The sequence below is a fragment of the Cyprinodon variegatus genome, unplaced genomic scaffold (assembly GCF_000732505.1).
Source record: "Cyprinodon variegatus isolate N-32 unplaced genomic scaffold, C_variegatus-1.0 Scaffold23, whole genome shotgun sequence".
Lineage (NCBI taxonomy): Eukaryota > Metazoa > Chordata > Actinopteri > Cyprinodontiformes > Cyprinodontidae > Cyprinodon > Cyprinodon variegatus.
Window position 1 is genome coordinate 2,438,507 of NW_015150476.1, and position 11,740 is coordinate 2,450,246.

Sequence of the window (11,740 nt, forward strand, 5' to 3'; positions counted from 1 at the left end):
AAAAAAAAAAAAAAAGGAGCATTTCTTTTTGAATTAGATTACATTCAGTGTTTGATATATATTTGGGGGTAATAGATAATGAATTCAGTTAGATTTTTTTGATTATGTTATTTATATATTGAGAGAGAGAGACAAGATAATAAAATAAAGGGCGTGCAGGCGGGGCAGCTGTTAGCGAGCACAACCCATGTACGGAGGCATTAGTCCTTGACACAGTGGACCTGGGTTCGAATCGAACCTGTGCTCTTTTGCCGCATGTCTCTCCCCCTCTCTCATACCCCCTTTCCTGTCAGCCTACTGTCGAAAAAACGAGCCACTAGTGCCGCAAAAACTTAGATAATAAGATGAAACCTACCTGTTAGTTTTCTCTGGCTTTTGTTCGAGATCTGGCTGCTCCATTGGTTGAGAAGGTGTCTCCTGCTTGCTATAGAGAATAGGAACACTAGGTTACCTGCTCTTATACAGGAAGCAGGGCTTTCTGTCTTGCCACATAATTACATATACTTTTTGGCATTTTAATTGACTGACTGGGATCACGGTGAGGGTTAAATCTTAAATATACCAATCATTGGTGTTATGTTACAATACCACCAAACATGTACTCATTCTTAAGTTTATTTGGTTATATGACAGATTTATAGGAAGAAACATCAACTAAGTTTTGTAGCCAATCGAGTTCAAACCACTTATTGAAAAGCATGACACATTTTTACAGTTCTGCTCTTTACAGAGTTCCACAACTGTAAGAAGCTCTTTTTAAGTGGTGCATTAGTAGGACTTTCTGCTCCGGTTGCCAACTTGCTTTTGGCTGCTAAACTGAGAATACCTTAGTAGCTTTTTTTTTTTTTTTTTTTTTTTTTTTTTTTTTTTTTTTTTTTTTTTTTTTTTTTAATAGTATGTCGTAAACAATAATGACAGTGAATAATACTTTTGTTTATTAAGATTTGATAAAATCACGCCAAAGCAAATAATCAATGTAATAGTTTTAAAGCTATCATACAGTTTTTCCAATAACAGTATAACCATGAAATCAATGCGAAAATGTTGCTTAGTACATATCTTTAAATGAAAGAATGTAATGATTGTGCAATGTTATGACCACACTGATGAGTACCTACCTTCCAGTCCGTAATTCTCATGCACCTTTGGTGATTTTAGTTTCTGTATTAATAGTTATTTTAATTTTTGCAGAAATACATTAATGTTTTTTTATTTTTATTTTACATGATTTTAAATAATTGCTATTGGTGCTGAGGGTTTCCTTACATTCATCCTGGATGATATGTGCAAAAGCTCATATAAAGCTATCTATTTACTTTTGTTTAGCTTGTTATTCTGAACTTTTGATTTCTTTTTAATATATATACCTTTTTAGTTAGAATAAAGCGAAAAAGGAAAATATGTTTCAAATATTTCTCTGACTCCTCGTGATTTTGAACTCAATAAAACAGAAGGAAACTCCACAAAAACTGCAAAAACATATTTGATTTCCAAGACATACTTTCCCTTCCATATATATTTGTATCAAGTTTAGAAGCAAATTCAAACTGGTAGACTCATCCAAGCACCTTTATTAAGTCACCTCATCATGCTCATCGGCTCCAGCCAGTCACCATCAAGTCCTGATTCCTCTCCAGCCAACCATCCTGTAAGGGTCTGCTTAAAGCTCTCTGCTCACAAACTCTCCTGATCTTCAGCTGAGCTTTGACCCACCTCCACCCCATCTCCTCCATCATGCTCTCCTCTGGCCTCCACTCCACCATGAGGGCCCAGATCCAGGTGGAACACATATCTAATCCTAATATCACAATAATCATCCAAGCTCATCACCATTCACACATTCCATGTCTTGTCGTGTCTAGTCAGGGTCTGAATGCAAAAGACCTGTTATATTAATCAATAAATCTCTCTACTTGCCAATTTTGGTGTGTGTGTGTGTGTGTGTGTGTGTGTGTGTGTGTGTGTGTGTGAGTGTGTGTGTGTGTTAACCGGCTGAAATTCAGTTGTGTTTGAAAGTTGACATACCTTCTTATTAAATAAAAAAGTAATTCAAACAACTCGAAACTGAAAAATTAATAATTAATAAAATAAATTACTTACTAATAACTTAGTAGAATAAAATATTGATTTTGAATTTTTGTTTAAGAAATTGTTTGAAACAACAAACCTTGCTTATGTACCAAAACTTTCAAGCACAACTGTTCATAAAAGTTGGAGGAATAAACTCAAATAATTATATGCATGAATATAGATTCTTTCATTCAATGTTTTACTACTTACACACCAAAATATCTAATTGCATAACATTGGCATTATCATATTGTAACATTGGCTCAAAAAGAAATCTTCAGAAATCTTCTCTTAGCAACAAGAAGTAATTAAAAAAAGGAACAAAGTTGGCTCCTCTTTGCATTTCACATCCTGACAAAACATTCTTGCCTCTGGTTAAATATAATCATAAAAGGGCTTTAATCCATCTTTGTATGAATGAAATGATTAGCGGTTTGGAAACAGTCACTTCTAAAAACCTTAATACACCTTGATGCAGTTACCCAGTTAATGCCTCTCTATGGTATCTTTGTAAAAAGAATAAAAAGAAATCAATTGACTGGGCTATATAACAATAATGCCTTTTGTGTTTCTTAAACATATTAAACATATTAAACATATATTTTCCCACATTTTTGCCTCATCAGATCCTCTATTAAAGAGCCAACAAACATAATAAAAACAGTGAGCTTTTAACAGATGTTCGCTATTGTTCATCTTTCTGTAAATATATCAAAGCAACTCTGTTAGATATTATTAGTTATGTTTTTTAGAACAAAGAAAAATAATTTGCCAAACTCTTCGTTATTCCTTTTTCCAATACAAAAGCACAAACAAGTGTTTTGCTGATTCTCAAAACCAATAAGCCATCTGACACTTCAGCCCCCCACTTGGCATGACGATGAGGCCTATCAACGCCTCTGAGATGTAAAAACACAGCCTCTCAAGGCTCATTGTTTCATTATTTAATTAATTGTTTGACCTAATTATAGAGAGGAGGTCCCACTCGGCGGCTATGATTGGCTGAGAAATGTTTTAAGTCTCCGCTGCTGGAAAAAAAAAAGGAAAACTCAACAACAGCACACCTGTGACTAAATTACTATGAATTTCAATGTTGCGTGCACTGATAGCAAACTGCCACTAACATGGGTAATTATACACTCCTGCTCATGTTGCCTAGGAACTGGAGTGTTTTCTTACCGACAGACTGACTGTGCTGCTGGCCGTTGAATTTAATGATTATCTGATTTATTACAACCCGGTAGAATAGTTATCTCACTGCTTCCTAAAACGCCGGAAAAAGGTGTTTTTTTTTCTCCATAATGTGTTTGCATTTTAACATCTGTGGGCTCTTTTCAAATAATAACACTTGAAAGATAATACAAAATGTGTTTATTGTGTGCATTATTCTATTCGAAAACATTAACTCAGAGTTTGAATTGTTTAAAGGATGTAAACTAAACAGTTTTTAAAGAGTTTTAAATCACAATGTAGTGTCTTTCTTGCCCACAAGGGAGAGTTGTAAGTCAACATATAACTTAAACCTGGAGGTAAAAGCCAAACCTTCTTCTACTTTTAATAAATTAAAAAATGTAAACTTAATTTTCATGCCAAGATAATGTATTCAGTAAATTCTAATTAGCTCCAAAGCAAGGTTATATAAGCTAGTGTTTAAAGATTGGAAAGATTTCATCATGAAAATTGAACAACAGCTTACAGTAAAGTCAATTTGGAAAATTTTGGTTGATTTTGCAGTTTTTTTCTGCATTTTTAAAAAAATTTCTTTTAAAGTGTTGATGCAAAACTACATAATTTTCGATCAAAGTGCAAAAGTAATAAATTTATTGGTATTATATGTCATAAACCCACAAATGTAATACACCACTTTAATTATATATTTTGGATAAAAGCAATGATGGATTTACCCTTCAATCAATTTACTATCAAGTATTTTGAGCTATGGAGGGTGCAAAACACAAATGTTTGCCTATTTATCTAAAAAAGAAAAAAGTTTACAATCAGCCTTGTGAAAAGCTTTGGACAGTTATGAGTATTCCCATAGATTTGCAATCAGTTTTAGCATTGGACCTGTTCTATATTTAGGTGCATTGTCCTGCTGGAAGGTGAACCTCCACCCAGTCCTCCTGCTGTTTGGTCTCTTCTATTCCAGGATTGGCATATCTTTAGCTCCATCCATCTCCTAAACAAATCCAACCAGCTTTCCTATCCTGGCTACGGAAAAGCCTCCTTACCCCATAAGGCTTCCGCCACCATCATCGCAGAGTTGGTGTATTTTTCAATTTGTTCAAAGGTCATAAAGTATTTAAAAAATCCAATTAAACATACTATTTTATCTTTTCTAAACAAATAATGGTGTTAGGCTTCTTAAACATGTGCTATTTTCTTGCCCCTCTACATACAAAGTCAGAGCTAAAGAGCATAATAATTGCTCAGATTTTCCTACCTGTGCAGTGGATCCCTACATCTCTTTCACAGTTTCAAGGGGTATCTTTTTCTTTTTGTTTCACTAATTAGGGGAATGGCAGCCTAGTGGGGGGAGTGGCGACCTAGTGGTTAGGGCATAGTGCTTGAAATCCTGAGGTTCTTAGTTTGAGCTCCACTCCCACAGACTGCCACTCTTCGTCTCAGAGCAAGACCCTTAACCCCCGATTGCTCTCTGGGCGCTCCACGATGGCAGCCCTCTGCTCCCCAAGGGGATGGGTTAAATACAGAGATAAATTTCTCCAATGTGAGATCAATAAAGTTAAATTATTATCCATTATTATTATAATAAATGCCCTTTTTACCCCCCTCCCATTAAATTCATTTGAAGAGGTTTTAAATGCAACATGCAGAAATGCAGAACTAAGAAGTTTGGACGTGATTTAACCTCTCTTTACTGAGATTATTATTATCCACTCAATTATTTACATTTATTACAACATTAAATGTGAGCACAATTTCTATTCTTTAAATAAATAAAAACAAGTTGACCAAAAAAAAGCTCTCCCTGTTTACCCGAAAAAGCGGGAGGAATAAAGTCAAGTGCTACATAAATAAAAAAGGTCCAGGCAGGGGCACTTATTGAGCAATCTTTTGGAGGAGATCACATCTTAGTTCAGCTAGTCCACTCAAGTCACATTGGAGAGATGGCTTCAAATCAAAGCCAGAGCTGCAAAAGCCCTGCAGTCACTAGAAAGATAGAGAGTGAGGGACGTATAATAATGATCCATCAGCTTTCTCTCATTGCATATAGGCATGATCTGCCTCTTTTGGAGGAATAAAAAGGCTTAGTATGACTAAAACATAAGCACTCCACCCCCCCTGCTATTGTTGTACACATGGAACACTCCCAATTGAATACAAATTAGGACTATTATGGTGAAGAAATGTTATGAAGCAATAGTGGAACCCGTGTTGCGCCTGTTTGTCTTCATGATCATAACAACTGACGTGCTATCAAGGAGTAGTGGGCTTCCTCGGAGCTCTGAAAGCAGCCATTATCATTACAACAATGACAACATGCAGCCCTTTTGAAACAAAGGGCTTTGCTGGCTCTGAGGTGATCCTCTCCTGGTCCTAGCATTTTCTCTCCTGCTCTTTGCCTTTTCTCTGGTTCCAATTTAGACGTCTCTAATCATAAAAGCAATGACGAGCTGCCGTTGCAGAGTAAACCAAGAGGTGAAACGCAGCCCCTAAAAATTCCATTTTCGTTCAAGTGGACGAGCACAAGAAGGAACGGCGCTGTAGATGCACGAAGACTTTTCTGCTGCACAGATCAAACGCCAGAGGTTCATTATTAGAGACAGACGACAAACAGCTCTGCTGATATGTGTTGAGAGTGTGTTTTGTTGTGGTTGTCCTGGTGAGTATGCCGAGGTGAGCTACACTTTGACTTAATGTGGATTCACTTTTGGTTGAGCACATACTAGCTTATCCTTTGAAGTCACCCCACACACCTCCATAGATGTGATACATCCATTTTTGCTTTCTCTATGATTGAGGAAATGTTGCATCTTTGCAGGCCTCGACCACTAACCCTTCAGGGTCACCAGGTTGAACCAAACGGATGCTCTCTCATCCTACTCTCTGCAGTTTTTCTCTTTCCATACTGAAAACTGGTGTTCCATCTTGATAATTTGAGTCATCAGTCTCTATTTCCACCCAGCAGATGTTTCCCTACGTCAGTAGCCCCCCCCCCCCGACAAAGCAAGATGAGGAATCCTCCTCCGTGAAAAAAAAAATAAAAAAATCAATAAAATTGTTTATGTTTTGCACCTTATGATGAAAAAATCTGCAGAAGTGACATGCAGGAACTATGTGCAGTCTGTTATTGCATTTTTGAGGCATGGCTCGATGACTAATTCACCCTGAAACACAGACAGGGATCATGGAAGCCAACTGAAAGCTGATAAAAGACACTAATGGAAGGTGATTAATAGGCAATGGGCTAAATGACTGCTGTGATACTGGTATCATCACTGATGCAGAGTGACTGAGGAGGCCCATGGTGCATGACGCATCCTCTTTGTTTTCAGATCAGTTTGCAATATGGTAATTTTATCTTTTCAGTAATGGCAAATAATGATATATAAATATAAAAACAAAACAAAACAAAAAACAACTCTTCCTCACCCACCCTGGGCGATCTCCCTGTTTTTTGCCCTCCAAGCTTGGGTCCTTTGCTAAAGGCCTGGGAGCTTGAGAGTTCTGCACAGTGTTTTTGCTGCTCTTAGAACTGACACGAGATGTGTGATGCATTTCCAGGGATCTGCTGGAACCACTCCTCAAGTTTGGGGGTACCACTGATGCCTTGATCTTCCAGGTTTGTATATATATATATATAAATATATATATATATATATATATATATATATATATATATATATATATATATATATATATACATATATACATTATTTTCATCTCAATGAATAAAAAATTCATATGTATTTTATGTGTGTGCATATGATACTTTTTCGATTTATGAATGTAAAAAACAAATCCTTAATAATAAAAGGTGGATTGAATTAAAAAAAAAGATGATCATATTGTTTTCCATTAAATAGGATTCACTCTAAAAGAAAATAATTAAAAACTATAAGAAGTGTAAATATTTGAATAAAAAAATAAATTACACTTTTATTTTTTTTATTTATCATAAATGAAAGTCATAAGTTGGTAATATTATTGTGTCGCAATTATTATATTTATATTAACACTGCATGTATTTTAATTTTCGGGGGGAAATTAGCAAGAAAATCAATTAAAATAAATAAAATAAAGTAAAACTAATAATTATACAAATAAATGATCTTCTTATTAAAGGTGCTTTCAATCCCTAATGTTAGAGATAAAAAGAGTAATATTCTAAATTTTCTATTTGATCAAGAAAACCGACTTTTATCTTTTTTTTAATTGATGTCCAAAGTCCAAACCAATGAAATCTCTCAGATTTGTGATGGATGACCAAAACGCTAATTGCAGTTGACATGTTTTCAAACTTTCCTTCAGGAGCGACCTGCAGAAATGTTTCAAATAAGGAAGAAAAAATAAAACATCTCAAATGGAGCTAGTAATATTTCCTCCTCTTGCGCCCAAAATGACTCTGGCGTGGAGGAAAATTGCAAGAGGCATTACTCATTAAAAATAAGAAGAGCAACGAAAGACAGAATAGCAAAGGAAGAGAAAAGTGTCAGTTTTCTTTTGGGCAGCCTTTGAACAGAACCACGGGGATGTTATTTGATCAATTTTATCTAATAAGACAAATTAGGCTGTTAATGCTCCTCCTGAGGCGCGTTTGATTCCTGATCAAAGTTAGGTCAAACAAAAAGTTGATTTTTGAGCCACTAAAAATTATTCGAGACCTTTAAAGTAAAAAAAAAAAAAAAAAAAAAAAAAAAAAAAAAAAAAAAAAAAAAAAAGTAATTCAGAGGAAAACGTTATCAGCTTAATTTAGTTAAGAGACGGAAAAAAATCCCAGAAACGGAACATCTGTTGCGAAATAAACCACGGGGATAGATTCTTATATAATATATTATTTTATCAACTTTGTGGATAAATATTTGGATATTTTATCACTTTGATTACTTCGATTAAACCACTTTGATTACAATCGTAAAGACGACAAAATGTAAGTTTAGACAGTAGTGAAAATATTCTGCAGCCACTGCATGGCGCTAACGAGCCGCACACTGTGCGCCTCCACTTCCATTTAAACAACGCTGCCCTTTAAAAACACCTAATAAGAATAATAATCAGTCTTATTTTATAAGAATACATAGATGGATAAATTGATTAACATATAGGGATATTTTCATTTTTATTGCAATTATTATTTAAAGCACATAGAATAATATATAAAGACTAACATAATTGTAGTGATTATTCATTAATAACAACATGTTAAGCGCCACCTTAGAATACATATTTTTAAAATGCATTTCACTATTTATCAGGTTTTAGTTTACTTACATTTAAATTTTTAGAACTTCACGGACGGATTGGTCGCTGTTGAAAATGAGACCCCGCGTGTCTGTGAGACATATAGTCAAATTATATCTATCTATATCTATATATCTATACAGTATCTAATATCCTAATATCCATTTCATGTTTTACCTTATATGTTATGCTTTAGAAACAGTTTTACCAACGTATCAACAACACAAATAAAAAAAAAGGTGCATAAGATTTAAATTACAAATATTCTTTTACACTTTTAATTAATACTTTCCGGATTTTACTTATAATAACTAATAAAATATATATATATTTTTTTTTATAAAATAGAGGCTAAATAAATATATTTTTTTTACTTTTGATCCCACAACCTGTTGCTAAATTAAACCGCCTTATAAGCAGAGAATTACAGATGTTAAATTTTAACATTAGTGAATGGTAATCTGAACTGGGCCTGATCTACAGCATGCAGCAGGAAATCACTACTGGAATCTGTCCTGGTTTAGTTGATTAGCTTTTGGGGTCAGAAATTTAAAGTAAAAAAAAAAAAAAAAACAAAACAAAAAAAAACGAAATAAATAACATCAATTAAATACGTGCCTGCGTCTCCAATCAGCTTATTTCTGTTGTCTGTTCTCTGTCCGTTTCTGTTCCGCTGAAACACTCGCTGCATTCTCTGTGTGCTCTGCACCTTTTTCTCTCTCACACACACACACACACCACACACACACAAGGAGCAGTGCATGCTGCACCCCAGTCAGCAGGGGGAAAAAAAGGAACATCAAACTGCTTCTGTGAGCTTCAGGACAGTGACCACAGCAAAGTGAGGTCTCTTGTGGTCAAAGCTGCAACTTTCCAAATTACAGCAACCCTCCCAGCCTGCATGCATGGTTCTTGCAGCACGTGCTGCTCCCAGGCTCTGTTCTATGAACAATATGGATCAGCAAGAGGTAACACACAAACAGCTGCCTGTTGACATCACCTGAAAGCCTTCCTGCTTGACAGTCACCCCACTGACCCTGCCTTTGCATGATCACAGTTTTAGAAACACATAAAAAAAGATCAATTTAACTAACAAGAAAATGTAAAAAAGACTGTTGCAAAACCTGTTTTCAGAAAAAAAAAATAACTGAAGGATGAAATTAGAGATTTTTTTCAGAACACTGGCTTAAATCACCAACAGTGGTCAATAAGAGTGGATCCTTTTAGGAACAAATATAGCCTTAACTCAAAGTCCTGATACAGTAATGCAATTTAATCGAAATAATTATTTTAAAAAAGTACTGTGCTGTACAATCATATTTTTTTCAAGCTTTTAAATGGTTTTTAACAAACGATAAAAAGGAACATGCACCAGAAATTATAAAGAAATTCAGCTGTAAAGCAATTATCAATCCGTTTGAGTGAAGAATGTAAACCTGTCGGACTAGATGTATGCAAATTAGAATATAACACTGCTGTGAGGTTTGGAAAAAAAAAAATGGGTTTAGTGGGAGCAAGCCTTTTAACTTTAATGTTTTGGATAGACTAATATAATTGGTGCAGCAAACTCTCTTGTCCAAACATGCTCTGTCTGAGATGAATGAGTCACATCTTTGATTGCTTCATTGCCCTTTCATGACTGATCTCACGTTTCATTAGGGCCTTTACTGATAAATGCACATCTCTACAAAAAAACATGCGTGTTGTGAGTTGGTGACTAAACCAACGGCAGCTTGGGCTTTGTGAAAATGTAATGACAGTCCAAATGTCTCAATGACTTCCAAGAGAGAGGAGTATGTTTTAGTTTATCAGGTGTTTTAGGAATAAGTATTTGCTGCATTTGTACTATTGGTCCAAAAACAACAAACAAACATATGCAATCATGTGCATGTAAGTACATTTTAAAGAGAGAAAAGAAATGACCTTAAGGACAACAAACAAGCATGTGAAAATGTGATTGAACAGAAACTGCCAAGATTTATTCATCTTTCAGAGTTCCTTTACCCCGTATCAGATCCACAAATCAAGCGGACGTGTCCTCAGATCCACAAAGAACTTCATTTTTCCTTCTCAGAGTTTTTCCTGCTGAGCCGCTGGAGGGATCATGTCTGAGGACAAAATCCTAACCCCCACCCCACCCCCCTCCCTCAGAAAGCAGCCTTGTTTGAAACTGTCTGTCAGTCAGTAAAAAGTGCTCCTTGTCCAGTCTGCTCAGCTCATGTCATCACCAGGGGCTCCCTGTTTCTCCAGGATCTTGCTTTCCCCAAAAGCGAAAAAAAAGAGAAGCCATCTTTAAATCTGATTACTCTAATGTTTCATCAGGTTGAGAGATCTGGCCGAAGGCATGTTGGATTTGAATTCTCTTTCACTTGAAAATGGAGCTCTGCTGCTGCTGGCTGCAGGAAAAAAAGTGTTTCATGAAATCTAGCAGTTATGTTTCTATTTTGCCACTTACTACCCCAAATTTACAGCCCAGCTACATTTTTCTCAAAAGACCTTTTCCTTCTGTTTTATTGTGCAACTGATTTCTTATAGCTACTCCTTTATTTTTTTTACCCTGCCCAACCCCATCATGACTAGAAAAAGTGTAATAACTACGTTCTCAGCTAGACCTTCTCAAATGCCCATCCAACAGTAGCAAAATAGCTCATAGTGTTTAGAAAGTGACGGCCCCCTGGAAAGACAGAGCAAAAAAAAAAAGTAAGAGTGAGAATCTTTAAACACACCTAAGTTCTTGAGAGTCTTGGGATTCCCACTACTGTTATATGACTAGGCATATAGGACTTTAAGCTAAAATTCACCTACTGTGTATGACTGTTTGTTCACATTTGTTGTGACCACAGCCTCCCAAAACGAGAGCTAAGACAGGCATTCAATTGTCTTAAATGAGTATCTTGATGACAATCCTGCAGTAACATTAGATTTTACCTAAGCAATGTCTTATTGTATAACAAGCACCTGGTATCTTCAATATGAATGCCTGAATGCAAGATCCATATAGCCATTATAATCAAAACTAAACTTATCTTAATTATCTTAAGGTCTGTATTATTTAACATTTAAACTAATTTCAACAAGTTATTTATCATACTACATAGGAAAACAGAAAAATTCTTTTTTGATAATCTATGATAAGCTATACCCAAAATAGAAGGCTGTCTAAAAACTTCTACGTATTATTTTTTTAGTTAACTTTTATTTAACAAGGAAAAAATTCCATTGAGATTTTAAACCTTTTTTTTCAATA